Raw genomic sequence first — 5,403 nt, 5'->3', positions numbered from 1 at the left:
CTCAGGAGATAGCTATATTTAGGCTGGCTTGCCCTTCCTTCAATCTCTGCTCCATAGTTAATCTCTGCCACTCCTTCCTTGGGTATTTGGTTCCCCCTTTTAAGAAGGAAAGCATTTTACTTTTTAAAGCTTTTTTCTTTTTCTTATTATGTGAGTATGAATGTTCTGCCTGCATGTCTGTATGTACACCATATGTATGAAATACCTGGAGAGACCAGGAAAAGGCACTGGGTCCCCTGGAACTGAAGTTACAGGCGTTTGTGAGCCACCATGTAGGAGTTAGGAATCCAAGTCCATCCTTTACAAGGCACCATGTGCTTTTTCCCACTGAGCCATCTCTCTTCACTCCTAAATGGAACCTGAGAAGAACAAACAGAATAGTCATGAGGAGACAGAGCTCAGGAAATAAACCCAAAGTGACTAGAGAAGTCCTTGTAGGGAATAGACAAGGGTACGAGAAAGCCACTGGAGACCTCAGGGGAATGGATGGTATGATGGCATAAACAACTTCACGACTATCCCAGCAGTGCTGGAGAATGCACCAGCCAAGGCAAGAGTGGACTGGACAGATCCTTTAGAAAGCTTTGTCACGGCTTAAAGATGACTGGCGTGGTTTGGAGGTTCAGTGTGAAGCAGCTGAGCACTGCACACTTTGCTCAAAGCATTCTCAACTCAGGGGAGGGGACCCAGATCCTCCTGAGTCCAAGGATATTGCTTCTGACTTCCGTCACCATGGTGGATGTGCTGCCTCTGCTTGGATGGGTTGCCAGGGAGACGTTAACTGCACAGATCCCACAATGATAACTGGTTGTCATGGTGCTATGACGTATGCTAACAAGAACCTGCTGGGTTCCAGTTTCTCATCTCTGCACAAGAAACTAGGGAGGATGAGAAGACCCAAGTGTGAGAGTAAAGGGGAGGCAAGCTACCAGGCCATGCTGAGTCACTCACTGTGCCTCAACTTGCCCAAATCGATACTGCTTGTATAGTCCTCTTTGGAGTGGCATGGGAGAAGGGAGGCTCAGCGCCAATGCACACAAATCCCAAGCCCAGCTTCCTCCTATTGTAAAGCTTCTTTACATCTTTTCCTTCCCTGAGCAAAACTCTGTAGCAAACTAAGGCTTCTCTGCCCTTGCTACCCTCTACAAGTCAGTCAGAAGGTAACTTGCTACTAGATTTCTTTTTTGTTTGTTTGTTTGTTTGTTTTTTCGAGACAGGGTTTCTCTGTATAGCCTTGGCTGTCCTGGAACTCACTCTGTAGACCAGGCTGGCCTCAAACTCAGAAATCCACCTGCCTCTGCCTCCCAAGTGCTGGGATTAAAGGCTTGCGCCACCACCGCCTGGCCAAAGAAATTTATTTATTTTTCTTTTTTTTCTTTTTTAAAGATTTATTTATTATTATAAATAAGTACACTGTAGCTGTCTTCAGATGCACCAGAAGAAGGCATCTGATCTTATTATGGGTGGTTGTGAGCCACCATGTAGTTGCTGGGATTTCGGAACCTTCGGAAGAGCAATCAGTGCTCTTACACGCTGAGCCATCTTTCCAGCCCTATTTTTGGCTTTTCTTTTTCTTTTTCTTTTTCTTTTTTTTCTAGAGACAGGGTTTCTCTGTATAGTCCTGGCTGTCCTGGAACTCACTCTGTAGACCAGGCTGGCCTCAAACTCAGAAATCCTCCTGCCTCTGCCTCCTAAGTGCTGGGATTAAAGGCGTGTGCCACCACAGAGGTGGCGCTACTAGGTTTCTTAAAAAGGACTTTTCATGAAAGCATTATTTGAGCCTAAGAGGCAGAAGAGCAGGCATAGCCAGAAGCTTTGAAGTGAAATCCATAATAAGATCAGTGCATGAAGTGAGGGGATGGGGGGCTCCTCAGAGGGGAGGACAAGGGAGCACGGTGGCTCCTTGGTACGGATGGAGATCAGGTTTCTGAGTATTTCCTTCTTCCGGGTATTACTCCTAACAAGAATGCAGGACAAGGACCGACAGACTGTAACCTTTTCTCATCTGTTGCCCACAGTCATGTGATATACTGTTGGGCACCGTGCTGCTGCCGTGTGCCCAGCATCGGGCACCCACACCGTAGGTGGAGAACTGGGCAGCGGCCGGGGCAGCGCTGGGCATTGCCGCTGCTGCCGCTGGGGCACTGGTGACTGGGGAACAAAGGGAGAGGGAAGAAATACCTGTGCCCCGCCAGAGCTCTGGCACTCTGGGCAGGTAGACACAGGTGTCTGTATGCGCACTCTACTCCGCAGGGTAGGCGTCTGGCTGTGTGAAGCCATGGGATCCCAGTCCTGGCTGGGAGCAGAGGGAGACAGCTGCAGGGGGATCCCTAAGCCTCATGGAGTCCAAGGACTCAAGTTCTAGCCCCCGGGGATCACAGGCGACTCTGGGTGCCCGGGGGGGGGGGTGGGGTGGTGGTGGCTGAGAACGAAGGGAGAAAAGGGGGCACGCGGTTGTTCCTGCTAGCACCGGGGCAGGAGAGTCGAAGGCGCCGGGTCTCGCTGCAAACGCTGGTTCAACACGGCGGCGCCTCTAGTTGAAAGGGGGCAATGCATGGTCGTAAGATGTTTTATTATAGAAAGGAGAGAAGATAGGAAAGTAGAGGCCAGCCGGGGCCACGTGGTGAGAGAGAGAAAGGAGAAGAGAGAAGAGAAGAAGAGAGGAGAAGAGAAGAGAGAAGGGGAGAAAAGGAGAGAAGAGAAGAGGAGAGGAGGGAAAGGAGGGCCAAACAGCCCCTTATATGGTGGGCCGGGCTACCTGTTTGTTCTCAGGTAACTGTGGGGCGGGGCATACCTGGTTGTGATCAGATGACTGTGGGGGTGGGATCCAGCCAGAATGCTGGGAGCTGGGGCATTGTCTAGCCACAGAATAATGGAGTGAGGGCTCTGGGTGCCAGTCATTTATGTTTGGGAACGAATCTCCACTGTTCCGTTCCTCGTAGAATCTTCCACTGAGTCTCTGGAAGTTAAGACTTGCTCAACCAAAACACAGACTGCTTTCAGACTGCTTTTCACGGTCCCACAATGTATTTTTCTTTCTCCCCAAGGATTAGAAAGTTTACCCCTCCCGCCCCCCTCTCCCCACCGTGAACTCCAGGCTTGAGATCGATTGGCAGCAGAATCCCCATCTAACAAACAGCAACAAGAAAGCGTACCCATGATTACTTACAAGCACCTCTCTCTATATTTTGATATAGGGTTTCACTATGTTGCCCTAGCTGGCCTGAAACTTGCTATATTGACTAGGTCTGTCTCAAACTCACAGAGAGCACCTACCTGTAGGCTTAGATTTTTCAAAACCTACTTTAATTATGGTTCTTTAGTGCTTCAGCCTCCCTTCTAGCCCACCACGCACCAGAGGTAGGGGGAAAAGAAAGATTAGTAGGAAACGGGGGTTGTGGGCCTGTTTGGTAATAGTTCTTTGGGGAGATTCCAGTCTTTGTTGTTAGCAGTCTAGTCCTCCAACAAAACACCACACACAAATAGCAGCAGCAGTCGCCTAACATGAATCAGCAGTAGTGGCTTAATCCAGAAGAGATTGCAATGCTCGAAAATCCTGCCAGAAGCAGCTGGAATACCACCAGAATGTTCCTTGGTGTGTTTCTCTCTATAAAGTCACAACAAGAGAAGATCAGCAAGGCGAATCAATGCAGAAGCATAGTCCATTGACTGTTGGGTTATACTTAAGATTTCTCCCAAACATGGCACACCTCTCAAGAGTCCACTTCAGCAAAACATCACATACCTTTTCACCAGGCAACTTCCAGAGAAACACGTGTCTGTTCTCAGCAAACATCCTCTCATGAGACAGTTTCCAGAAAAAAATATCACTTGACACAACTGAGTCTCAACTGTTTTAGTTAGGGTTCTATTGCTGTGAACAGACACCATGACCAAGGCAAATCTCATAAAGGACAACATTTAATTGGGGCTGGCTTGCTGGTTCAGAGGTTCAGTCCATTATCATCAAGGTGGGAAGATGGCAGCATCCAGGCTAGCATGGTGCAGGAGGAGCTGAGAGTTCTCCATCTTCATCTGAAGGCTGCTAACAGAATACTGACTTCCAGGCAGCTAGGATGAGGTCTTAAAGCCCATACCCACAGTGACACACCAACTCCAACAGGGCCATACCTTCTAATAGTGCCATTCCCTGGCCAGGACATATACAAATCACCACACCACCAAAACCAGAAATCCCCATTTCATCTACCTTTGCTTTTCAACTCCTGTGATAAAAGGGATGGTGTCTTTAGACCTCTGTAGACCAGGCTGGCCTTGAACTCAGAAATCCACCTGCCTCTGCCTCCCAAGTGCTGGGATTAAAGGCGTGCGCCACCACCACCCAGCTAGGGAGAGGGATCTTGTAGAGCCCACCTTCAGTAGAAAGACAGGGAGGGCATCAAGTGGAGGGATGGGGCTGTCATTTTGATAGCTAGTCAGAGATACTGGAATCTTAAAAGGGAGAACATTCAGGTACCCTTTTTCCTGTGTAAAAGCAGGCTCACATTCAAGTGATCCTATGTCTCAAGTTGATTTATGTCTGTCTGTCTGTCTGTATGAATGTATGTATTTAATTTACTTATTTTTTCTTTTAGTATTTTATGCTTTTTTATTTATTTATTTATTATTCTTTAATCTTTTTTTACACTCCGGTTGTTAACCGCCTCCCCGTCTGCCCTTTGACTGGTCCTCATCCCATTCCTCCTCCCGTATCTTAAAGAGGATGTCCTCACCCTCCCACCACCACTCCACCAGACCTTCCCACTTCTTGGGGCCTCAAGTCTCTTGAGGGTTACGTGAGACCAGACTAGGCGGTCTTCCTCTGTATATGTGTCTGGGGCCTCATATCAGCTGGTATATGCTGCCTGGTTGGTGGCTCAGCATCTGAGAGATCTTGGGGGTCCAGATTAGTTGAGACTGCTGGTCTTCCTATGGGGTCGCCCTCTTCCTCAGCTTCTTCCAGATTTTTCCTAATTCAACCATAGCCCTCCCACCTCCACTTCTGTCCATTGGTTGGGTGTAAGTATTTGCATCTGACTCTTTCAGCTGCTTGTTGGGCCTCTCAGACGGCAGCCATGTTAAGCTCTGTAAGCACACCATAGCATCAGTAATAGTTTCAGGCCTTGGAGCCTCCCTTTGAGATGGATCCCAATTTGGGCCTGTCACTGGACCTCCTTTTCCCTCAGGATCATCTCCATTTTTGTCTCTACAGTTCTTTCAGACAGGAATAATTCTGGGTCAGAGTTTTTGACTGTAGGATGGCAACCCCATCCCTCCACTTGATGCCCTCCCTGTCTTTCTACTGAAGGTGGGCTCTACAAGATCCCTCTCCCCAGCCGGGCAGTGGTGGAGCATGCCTTTAATCCCAGCACTTGGGAGGCAGAGGCAGGCAGATTTCTGAGT

The 5,403-nt window shown here is 48.6% G+C and overlaps 1 long non-coding RNA gene across 1 annotated transcript in view; it reads right to left on the bottom strand.

Annotated features, from left to right (window-relative positions):
• The window catches only part of LOC116089235, a 2,607-nt gene extending 2,034 nt beyond the window's left edge, over positions 1 to 573 (bottom strand). Inside the window, exons 1-2 of the long non-coding RNA XR_004118226.1 lie at positions 474 to 573; positions 206 to 359 (exon numbers count right to left, since the gene is read on the bottom strand). This is a non-coding gene — a long non-coding RNA (uncharacterized LOC116089235). The remainder of the gene's footprint in view (positions 1 to 205; positions 360 to 473) is intronic.
• Positions 574 to 5,403: the final 4,830 nt, after the last annotated feature.

This window comes from Mastomys coucha, unplaced genomic scaffold (assembly GCF_008632895.1).
Source record: "Mastomys coucha isolate ucsf_1 unplaced genomic scaffold, UCSF_Mcou_1 pScaffold14, whole genome shotgun sequence".
Lineage (NCBI taxonomy): Eukaryota > Metazoa > Chordata > Mammalia > Rodentia > Muridae > Mastomys > Mastomys coucha.
The sequence above is the reverse complement of the archived record's forward strand: the minus strand, read 5'-3'. Positions and strand labels throughout refer to the sequence as shown.